The sequence below is a fragment of the Lycorma delicatula genome, chromosome 3 (assembly GCF_047948215.1).
Source record: "Lycorma delicatula isolate Av1 chromosome 3, ASM4794821v1, whole genome shotgun sequence".
Taxonomy (NCBI): Eukaryota; Metazoa; Arthropoda; class Insecta; order Hemiptera; family Fulgoridae; genus Lycorma; species Lycorma delicatula.
Genome location: NC_134457.1, coordinates 107,875,434 through 107,887,477, shown reverse-complemented (window position 1 = coordinate 107,887,477; position 12,044 = coordinate 107,875,434). Strand labels below are relative to the sequence as shown.

General features: G+C 28.4%; 1 protein-coding gene across 1 annotated transcript in view; it reads right to left on the bottom strand.

The window, feature by feature from the left end:
* Positions 1-12,044, bottom strand: part of LOC142320960 (zwei Ig domain protein zig-8-like) — a 970,121-nt gene that overhangs the window by 936,447 nt on the left and 21,630 nt on the right. Inside the window, exon 2 of the mRNA XM_075358949.1 lies at positions 9,543-9,649. The gene's annotated coding sequence lies outside the window, so the exon portion shown is untranslated. The remainder of the gene's footprint in view (positions 1-9,542; positions 9,650-12,044) is intronic.

The window sequence follows — 12,044 nt, the reverse complement described above, 5'->3', positions numbered from 1 at the left end:
CGTTTATTTTCTTTTGTTTTCTTTGTATGTTAACAATTAAACACTTTTAAAAATCTGAGGTTATTTCTCTGGTTCCCATAAATTTTGCTATTAAAGTATAACGTTTATTCAATTTTACTTCTCTCAAACAGTATAGCAACTCAGATTCTATATCATCAAATCGTATTGTTTTATTTTTGCTTAGATCTATCACAGCTAACCAAATTATGATATTAGTAAGAAGGTTCCTCTGAAACCAAAATCAATCTCTTTCTCATGATCAAGTACATATCGGATAATTTTCCTCCCGTACGTTATGGCTATCTATTTCTATCAATTGATACGTCTTTCTTTTTCCACAAAAAATGGCTTTGCACGTATAATATTAATGCAGGAGTGTTTCATTCCTCATCTTTTACATCAATCTTTCCAGTATCCATATCTTTGTCTACCTCAGTACTTTTTTCAATTCCTTTGCTATTTTATTTATTTTATTTCATATGTACCGATATAATTTTCTACCTCACCATCTTTCCCATTTTTTACTTTCTACTTTCATCCATCCGGTTTAGACGTTTCTCGTTACCCATACTTATCTACCTCCTGTTATTTTTCTACCTAACGTCTCCTCTCTTGCTTTAATTTTTTTTATACTATATTACCAACATTATTCTTTTACCAATTTTAATAATTTTTTCCCCCAATTCTACTACTTTACCAATTACTTAGATATACATATACTTATATACGTATACTTAGATATACATATATGTATATCTAAGTAGTAAACTAATGTATATACATAGTAGTGTACGTAGTAATATACCAATATATATATACATACTAACAAAGTATTTAGCGATTCAACGAAGATCATATAATTTTTTTTCTTGATAATATCCTTTTTCTAATATGCTTTTATATATATTAATAAGTCTTTAAGCTACACACAGCAAAGCGTTATCTCCGATAAGATTTGTAATGATTTATCCATTCAACCAACCAAAAATCCCGTAAGTCTGTGAGAGTCAAGTTTCCGTATATTTTATTATCGCATCTATTTTTCATATTAAAAAGTCATAATGATATTTTGTTCATTTCCTCAGTTTTTATTTCTAATTTCATCTCCTGAATAAGACAATTTTTGGTTTTTGGAAAAGGTAATCGATTTATACAAAAAAAATAATTTATACATTATACAATAATAAACAATCGATCAAGAACCATGAAAATGCGTACGTTGTAGTGAACTTATAGTATAATTAAATAACTTATATTAGTATAAAATAATAAGATACTTTTCTAAACAATGTTTATCAACTTCAAAAACCGAGCGCCATCTTAATAAGTGTAGATTAAAGAATTAAAATAATTGAATAAATAAAATCACTAAGAATATCGGAAAAAGACAATTATCAGTGAAAAAATATTACACTTTGGTGGTTGCTACAATAGAAAATTTAGTTAAAAAAGAATTGGTAAAATCATGAAATAAAAAAATTGAGAGGAGACGTTTGATAGAGAAATAATAGGAGGTAATTCCTGTTAATGGATAATTGTAACTATGGATAACGAGAAACTACTAAACCTGATGGATGAAAGTAGATTGTAAACAATGGAAGATATAGTGAATGTAGAAAATAGAGTCGGTGCATATGAAAAAAAAATAAATAAATGCTTCAGTAAGAGAAAGAAACTAATTTTGGTTTCAGAGGAACCTTCTTAATAATATCATAATTTGGTAGAACTCTGATAGATCTAAGCAAGAATAAAGCAATACGAATTAATGATGAAGAATCAGAATTTCTATACTGTTTGGGAGAAGTAAAATTGAATAAACCTTATAAAGTAAGCAAAATTTATGATATCTGAGAAATGACCTCAGATTTAAAAAAAAAAGTATTATCCTTAGCAAACCAAAGAAAACAGAAGAACGAACTGTTTACAAGAGTATTAAACGATAAATATTTATTGAGATTTAAACCGTGATATGATTCCATCTCTTTTATCAATGGTGTAAGACATCAAAAATTAATTTTATAAAAATTAAATAAATTTTGTGACTTGTCCGAAAATATTTGGCTGTGATAAACCCGCAGCTATGACTGGATTACATGTTTTTTCTTATAAAAGAAATACCCGATTACTGATAAATCCACTGATATACATCTCAAATGTAATTATTTTACCATGTCCTATGAAAATTATTTGGCAAGTACTTGAAATTATACCTCAGTATAGGGAAAAATCACCTTACTTATTTATTAGTCATTTGCCGTGTTCCCTGAACTAGATAATATTAGAAGATACCTTAACTAATGTTTAATGTTGAATTCGGAAGTTGCTTAAAAAAAATACCTTAATTACTTTACTAAAAATATTTACGCCGGAGTTATAAACATGGATAGTGTGTTCTTTATACATTTTTTATATTTTATATATCAAAATCGTTATTATAATATATATCAGTCACATTTTCTAGCTTTAAAATAAATCATAGGCTGTATGTTTATTTAAACTTTAAAAAATTAATTTAATATTAAAAAATTATATTAAAGGAACAAAAACTTAAACTTAGCCGACCTTAATAATATGCAATAAGCAAACTTAATTATTTTATGAAACTGTACTTTTCTTTAACAAATGAATAACCATTTTTTTAACGTATTTGTAAAAAATGTTATTATAAAAATGGACGTTAAGTAATTATTGCTCTAAAGAGGGATTACTTAAAAAAAGAAAACGAATTCCCTGATTTAGAACGTACAAAATAGTAAAATATTTTTACGATAAAACATTAGACAGTAAAAGAGAAAAATGAATGAATCCATAAAATTAATCTACCGACAGGTGACTAAATAATAATATATCTTTTTTAAATTTTACTATTACTAGTTTGATTGATGTACGCTATATTAGTTTACGACTAAATTGAAAGTACAGAGCATATAATAAACACATCCTTTCTATAAAATTAAAAAATGTTCTTTATTGTTTTTCAAAACCTTTTTGTAGTAACACACATTTTCTCGCCATGCGCGCACACATACATAAAATAAAAACCAAACAAAATATTAATATTATATTCTTTATAAAGCTAGAAATACGAGTATACTTGTACTCTTAAAAAAAATCCTAGGAATTAAAGTTACCAGTATCAGAGCTAACTGATTCTGCAGTCTTCAACTTGTCACAACGAAAGATTGATCGATCATTTTAAAACGGTGTTAGAGAGAAGAGGAAGACAGAGAGACAGTTTGAGAGAGTGAGGGTGATTGAATAAGTGAATAAGAGAGAGAGAGAGCAAGAAAGCGGATATCGAATGAGTGAGTGTGAATATTCCGTACAAGTGAACTACATTACTTTAATTATGAAATCCAAGTTTTAATGTAATAATAAAACAGGTATAAAATTGCAGTGTAATGAAATTGAAAATTGTTGTACTCACTAACTGTAGCTGTGTATGTATGTATTGTGCTCAGTAAAGTGTATGTAGCTACACTACACATATACATGTACGTATATATTCATAAACGAAGGCAGATGCGCGTAGGAAGACGGTCATGTCTGTTAACATATATAAGCTACACATTTACATACCCAATTATATTAGTTGTTGATCCTTAATGGAAAGTTATTATGATCATTAATGGAACACTGTTCCTTGAGGAGAATAACAACGTATTGAACAATCAGTCCATCAGTTGTCGGACATTTATTAGTGTCACAACAGAGCTACACTATCTTGATCCGGAATGGTAGTACACTGTATGTCATTTACTGGATAATATTAAGCTATCTTCTCTACGTCCAGTACTTACGCTTAATAGATAAATTTCAGTGGCGAATATAAAGCGGTTAGTTAAAGTGGTGAATGTAAACCGATAAAGCGATTAGCGTGGTCATCTGTCTTTACCGGATTCCCGGTAAAGATCTGGCATTTTTATTACAGTTTCATTCATCTCACCTTTTAGCCTAAAATACATGAGAAAGCGTGTCCAAGTTTGTAATAATAAAATATGCCGGGAATTACATAAGGTTTTTTTCTTTGTTTAGACTAGCCATTACGATTTTACCGCATATATACGGTTTCATGTTGTTGAGTCAGATAAGACATATCCAGCCAATATTTTCATATACTTATTTAATTGGCTAACCGTAATTTCATGCTTTCCAAATGACCTTCTTAGAACTGAATTTGAAACCCATAAAAGAAACAAATACAGTCATATCTTAAAATTGTCGTGGTTTATAAAATAAATGAGCTTAAAAGTATTATTATTTTTTACTAGTGGGAGGAGTACCATCATCAGAAGTAGCAATCATTCACCGGATTGTAATAATTTATCGGAATGTATCCGGTATATTACGTTCTATAATTATTCCCATTTTTTTTTCATAGTGCAAGAGAAAATAGTAATAAAAAAATAACTATTTTTATTCCTCTTATTTTATGAGTGGCTAGCTCTTAAAAATAAAAAAACGCTATGAGATTTCCTCGTATTAACGAAACAGTAAAACTTATCCACTACAATAGATCACAAAGTTCGTTAGAACTTCGACGGTAAGAATCCGTAGAACTAGACAGCCGGCGAGGTCAACGAACTGCGTTTACAGTTCTAAACATGACCTAACCTAAAAGTGAAATGAAAATGAGAAAAAAAATAAATAAGCATATTTCAGTTCAGTTAGATTTGTAATAATGAATACTTTCAAAAAAAGTTGTTAAACAATTTTTTTTCCATTTGATGAATGGCGGGACTCGAATATGTCATTTTTTAAGGTAACTACGATTCGAACCGCTAGACAGCAGTTCTTGATAGCGCTACATACAAAAACTTGATAATGTACTTGAAATAATAAAATTTTAAAGAAAACATACTACTGCTTGTTTTAATAGTAAATGCTGTAATGTAAATGAAAGTACTGAAGGTGAAATAATTTTTTTAATTCCCATCACTTCTTTAAAACAAAATAAAAGTAATAGTTTACAAGAATTATACTAGTTTTATTAAAACAGGAATAAATAAAACAGAAATAAATTCTGTAGGTAATGTTTTTATTCTACAATTAGAACTATGAACTAAAATGGAGAAATAATTAAAAAGAAATTTCTCCAAAGATTTATTTCTCCATTAAATAATTAATGGAGATATCATGATTAATTAATGAGATTATCATGATTAATGATATCATCGATAACATTTAATATAACGAGTCTTTTTTCTTTAATTCTTTCTTTATACTTGTACAATATGTAAAAGCTTAATGTCAGTAGCCATCCCCCAGTTTACGATGTGATATATGGAACTGTGTGCTTCACAGATCCAGCGGCGTGGTGTTTGGTTGTTGTGCGCATGCGCACATAGGAAGCTGCATGCGAGGCTGCGAGGGAGAGAGAGTACTGTCGCTCCCACAGTGCCAACCCTAGCATGCTGGTGAAAGGTAGTTTTTTTTTTACTCCGCTTGTGTATGGAACGTTCCTTGTTCGTTCCCTTTTCTAGTTTAGTCGGTGGAAGGAAAATAAAAGAAGGAAAAGTTGTTTTTTTCAGTAGTGTAATTATTGTTGTTTTTTCATTATAACAGATATTGGAAAAGTAATGTTTTTAGTTCCACAGAGGAGAACACAGAAAACAGTACGATCAAGGAAAATACTACATAATTACATCCTCTGAAAAAGCTTTGTTTTCATTACAGTTCAAATCCCAATTACAGTAGAAAAATTCATTTAAAGAATTTTAGGTAGATTTCATAAGAAAACTACCTATTGTAATGGCTACCATGATTAACTTCCAGAAAATTTCGACATATCTTCGCGTTTCACATCCCCCAGACCCCGAAACCACTGTCAGTTTGAAAGTTTATATTTATGTATATATATTTCACTTTACTGTAGACACAATAACTGCCGTAATTTTGCGCTAATCACTTTCAAATTGATACATAAAATATAACGACCGAAAATCTCGGTCGAATTCGTAACGGCCAAAATCGGATCATGGGGGTGGAAATGGTAGAACTTTTTCGAAAAAACCAAATATCGCTACATCGTTCTTTTTAAGAAAAAATATCGAATTCGTTTAAAGTTTCTAATATTCTTTGGGTAAGGGCCTAAAACTTATGTAAGTAAAGTGTTTTGATATCACCAACCATTGGCCCAGGGGGTGGAAAGAATAGGCTTTTGAAGACAAAAAAAATCATCATCCCTTAATAGGTACTGTATCGAATCGATTTTAAGTGTTCATTAGTCCTCTAAACATTACCTAAGAGTTTTGTCTGAAACAATTTTTGATATGACCAACCCTAAAGGCAAGGGATGACCAAAACAAAAACAAAAAACAAAATATCGCTATAACGTTCAAGTAAAATATAAAATTCGTTTAAAGTTCATACTATTCTTTGGATAAGGACCTAAAACTTATCTAAGTAAAGTTTTTTTTTAATATCATCAACCACTGGAAGTAGAAAAAATGGGATTTCGAAGAAAAAAAGAATCATACCTCCCTTAATAGGCAAAGTATCGAATCGGTTTAAGGTGGGTCATTGTCCTCAAAACATTATCTAACATTTTTACCTGGAACAATGTTTGATAGGACCAACCCTTACGGCAAGGGATGACCAAAATATTGCTGGAATTGTAAGATTAAGGCTTGTCGTATGCTAAACATGTGAAATATTTTTTCATTTGCAACCGTTGTCGTATTGCGTAAATTTGAAGTTTTTCTTAACTTTAAGATGTAAAACTTTTTTATCCCCTATTTAGCACCGGTGAAATCTACCTCCGCCTTTCGGCGTACCAAAAGGGATTTTTTTTAAACTTTCACCCAAAAGTTATTTTTTTTATTTTATACTAGCTGAATTGTTTATTAATTCAATCAATTTTAGGTTGACACAAAATTAATAAAAAATTAAATTAAAAGAAAATATAATTGCAGTATGAGATAATTATAAAATAAATTTTGTAACATGAGAAAAATGTCAAGCCTGAAACGAATTTATTTAAACTCACTCCTGCAAACCACAACTCCCATACGTAGTGTAGGTAAAGTGTTAACTAAAGAGAAAACAATTTTAAAAAAAAATTTTTAAAAAAAAAATTAATTCTACTTAAACGATGAAAACCTTGCAAAAAATTTGTTGGAGAACAAAATATACACTTCATTGCTTTTACTTCCTTGTACGAAGTAAAGGAAGTACTGTATCAACGAAAAATTTCGGTTTTCAGATTAATAATAAAAAATAAATATGAAAAAAATCAAAAGGTATTAGTAAAATAAAATTTTACATACTTTTAAAATTGTGTATATGTAATATAATAGGCATTATTACTTATGTGTATATATAATATATTTGGTGAAACATTTGATTATTTAATATAAATTGAAAATTATAATTTAGAATCGTATATTTTTGGATTTTCAATTTAATTTTATTTCATTTTTCTGGAATTTCTGTTTAAATTTATCTACATATAAGTTATCTACCGAGTGACTGAAAAACAGACCCTCAAAAGATACAACATATCATTGATCAATGAATCATTGATAAATTACAAACAATTCTTATCTCTTAGTTCATTACTCCTCTGATATTGTCGGACAATATTCTCTCTAAGTCGGAGTTGATCGTCATTTCGTTTATTTTCTTTTTGTTGCCAATCATTTAATCGCTCTTTGGTTTGATAAAATTCTTCTGATCTTAATTTGTGTACACGTTCTCTAGTTTTCAAATTTTCTCTCTGTTTATATTCATCTTCCTCTCTTAATTTTTTTATTCTTTCCTTGATCTTAACGTTTTCTTCCTCTTTATATTTATCATCTTCTCTTAATCTTCTTATTCTTTCTTTGTTTGCAGCATTTTCTACCTATTTATTTATTTTTTTTTTTTGATTTGCAACATTTTCTTCCTTTTTTTAACTTTTTTTTTTTAATTTAAATATATTGATTTATTAATCCCCAATTTAAAAAAAAAATGTACAATAAATAATAATTCAATAATAAAAAAAAGTATGAAAATAATCAAAAGTATTGTGAAATAACATTTTATGTACTTTTAAAAATATGTATATGTAATTTAATGGACGTACAAGGAAGTCATGTGTAGTCCGCATCAGAATTTTTCCTAACAAAGACATATAAGCCAATTTATAAGTAACGGATTTTTTTATTTTTTATTTTCTTAGCAGACGTGAATGGAGTTTTAGAAAAAGCTGTTTAAGGTTGTTAAAGAATAAACAATTAAATTAGCCGTTGGCTGTTTGTGAAAAATATCATTAAATTATAAGAATGCTAAATCTACAAAATAAGTATAACCAAAAATAATTAGCAAATTGTAATATAAAAAAATAATTTAAAGAATTTAATATATTCTATTTAATTTTAATATCTAAAATGAAATAAAAACTAATTAAGCACAAATTTTGTGACTTTTTTAAACTACATTCCAATAAGTAATCTTATTTATCATTTATCATTTTTGTGTTAATCCCAATAAGAACGATTATTATCAATATGAAAATAAAAAAAATAATTCAATATTACTCATTTAATATTAATATTATAGAAAATTTTATTATTAAATTTACATTCTTATTTTTTTCATATATTTTTTCTAATTTTTTGCTTTCTTGTTTTTAATAAAAAATGTTATACTGGTATAGTTAAAATTACGGGAAATTCAGTAAGCGCCTGTTATGCATGATAATTGGAATTGAAAGAAATCCTAAAATTAAGAAACCAAATTATATAAAGAATTCAAAATATAGATTAAAATATTAATAAAGATTAAATATTTAAGACTAACTTTAATAGTATAACTCTTCCATTTTTCGTTTCTATTTACTTATAAACAAAAAATATTTTGAACACGAACACGGGCATTATCGTCGATCAGGCTATCAAAAAAAAGAAAAATGAAAAAACAAATTTAAGTACATGCAAAGAAAAAATGTATAAATTAAAAAAAAAAGTTATTTTCTTAAACTGATATACAATCCTATACGCTCATGTATTTAAACAATAAGAAATATATACAATTCTAAAATATATTTAATTGAAACGAATTGAAGTTTAGCTCACCTTAGAGTGAGTATATGTATGTTTTTCACTTTTATTTCTGATGATTATTTTTTTTGAATTCTGAATAATTTTTGTTATATGCAATAAATACACTACAGTTATCCATCAACTTTATTTTTCTTCAATGAACAAAAAAACATACCAATAAGGTGGATAATAACTAATTTATCATCAGTTTATAAAAAAAAATTAAAACAAATATTTTTGTTTTCTAACACACATTAAAGAATCCAAAATTTAAGAAAGGAAAGACTGAACTTAACAATTTTGGAATTGGATGAAAGGAACCTACAATATACAAACAGGATTTTATGGCGCAAAAAGATGTTAATGAAAATTATTTTTTTAATTTTCAAATGGAAAAAATTAACTCATTATGACGTAAGTTGAAGAAACATATTCTATCAAAAATCCTTAAAAATGAATTAAAGTGATTTTTATTTTTATTTTAAATAAACACACACAACAAAAATAAGTGAAACGTACCCTGCCAGAAATTGCTGTTGTCGGCTCTTATATAAGGTAGAATTTTCAGTGTTGTGAAAGATGGATAACACAGCAAAAGTCCGGTGTCACACGATAAATTACTACACCTGAAATAATATTAGTAAATAATAGTTATAAATAACAAGGATCGGTAATTAAATTTAATTACATATGCGAACAATAAATTATTATTATTATTATTAAAAGAATAAAAATAAGATTGTTGTAGTTTAACGTCCGAACTGGGCGGCTTTCAGCGTAGCTGGATAGCGCGTTTAGCGCGGTTACATAGCCGGCTATGACGCGTTCAGGCCGGTCTCGACGCGCAGACTGAGCAGAAGACCGGCCCCACCCCATTGCAACCCTTAACCTATTCCCCACTACTCACAACATACCGCCGAAGTGTATGTAATAACCTCCGCCAAATGTAACATAATGTCACAATGAAAACTACGCTTACCAAAGCAAAGTGACTTACTTAAAAATCAGATCAGAATAACTTAAAAACGAAAAAGGAAATTGGAAATAAGAGTATACTTTTATAAAGCAAAGAACCGTTTATTCGCAAAAAGTAAAATTATTTTTACACAATTAGGCCAAATTTATGTATATAACATTCAAATTAATAAGTATATTAATATAAGATATGAGCATTAGACTGCAGCATATACACTTAAGTATATATATATATACATATATATATATATATATATATATATATGTGTGTGTGTGTGTGTGTGTGTGTGTGTGTGTGTGTGTGTGTGTGTGTGTGTGTGTGTGTGTGTGTGTGTGTGTGTGTGTGTGTGTGTGTGTGTGTTACAAAACTGCTATTAGCATTCCTAATAAATAAAGAAAAACCAGATTCCGTTTTAATGTTCTATAATTTTATTATAATTATCAGTTTAAACTTTTCAGATCCACGTTATGTTTTTGTTTTTAATAAGTTTATACGTACTGTTTTGTGTTTACATGTACAAAGTAAATGTTTAAACCTGTAACATCAATACAGTTAAAATACATAAAGCAAAATTCAATGAATATGAGAAAACATTAAAAAGACTAAAATTTATCTCAAAAAAGATGCTGACGTTACCAAACTCACAATACAATCACAGCTATCATGACTATCATCGGATTAATTTTTAAAAAAGCTTAAATCAAATTGTAAAATTTGAAACATTAATCCCTTCAACATAGATTTTTCTTAATGCTTTATTTAGCGTACAGATAACAAGTGTAAATTCTAATTACAACTGATTTTGCTTCCAGTACTGAAGTTTGTTTATGATTTTTGGTAATTTTTCAGCTCACTTACTTGTCGTATGCTTTTTTAGTGTACGATTTGTTTTGCAAAATAAAATTTGTATATAGTAAATGAGAAATATGACATGAGAATAAATTAATATACAAATAGACCAACTCAGTAAAACATTACATTAAAAAAAACAACCATATAATATGTTTGAATAATTAAATCCCATTGGACAACACGTTAACGAAGGATATTGTGTTATATATGATAAAAGGGTAAATCCGAGGGAAGAGAAAACATATTCGTCCCCTCCAAATAGGATGAAGTAACCTCTTTCAAGCATTAATGACGTTTTTATTATTTCTGATTGGAAATTTAAGCAATAATTACAAAAAAAGAAAACCTTCTTTCCAACGACTCAATAAAATATAATTTTCCACGTACTAATGACACAAATATCTCAAATTTCATCGGGAATGTGTTGAATTTTTGTAGATTTTTTTTAACAGATTACAGTCCAGTAATAATAATTATTATTACGTGAGACAATACTAATCGGTGAAGAAACGGAAAAAATTAATTAGAAAATGTATTTAGAAACGGATCTTTAAACAAAATTCCTTACAGCATCAACCTCACATGTTTATCGAAAGATATCAATCTCGAATACGTAAATGACCCTGCATGAATCTCTTACGATGAGCGGCCTTGGAAAGGTAAGAAGAGGAATTGATTTTTCTGTGTTTGTTAATCTAATTTTACTTCAAGTTAGATAGTAAGTATATAATTTTGAACAAAGCTTAGAAAGATACTAGAATCCTTATCAGCTGAACATATTTTGAAAATGGAAAACATTCAAGAAATTAGGAAAAATTCTAAGAAATAAAACCAATATTTGTTCAAGATTCGAAGAAGAAGAAGATTTTAATAGTATTGTGAACTGTAATTACAACTGCGATTATCGACTCTGGAGTGTACTTAAGAGAGGGAAAAAATATTATCAATTTTGAGTGCCAGCCAGATAACAGCGTCTAATATACATATTCATACGGAATATGTACATAATTATCCTAGTTGCCCTCGGCAACGAAGGTAATTATGTACGAGGGTTCAGGAGCCCGAAATCCTCAAGGCGATACACAGCCAAAATCCTGTGTTGGATATGGCTGTCGAAGACTTCTTGGGGAAGCCAAGGTTGTCCGGCAGTTGGGGAGGAAGGATTCCCCGAGAAGTCACTGGGTACTTGAGAC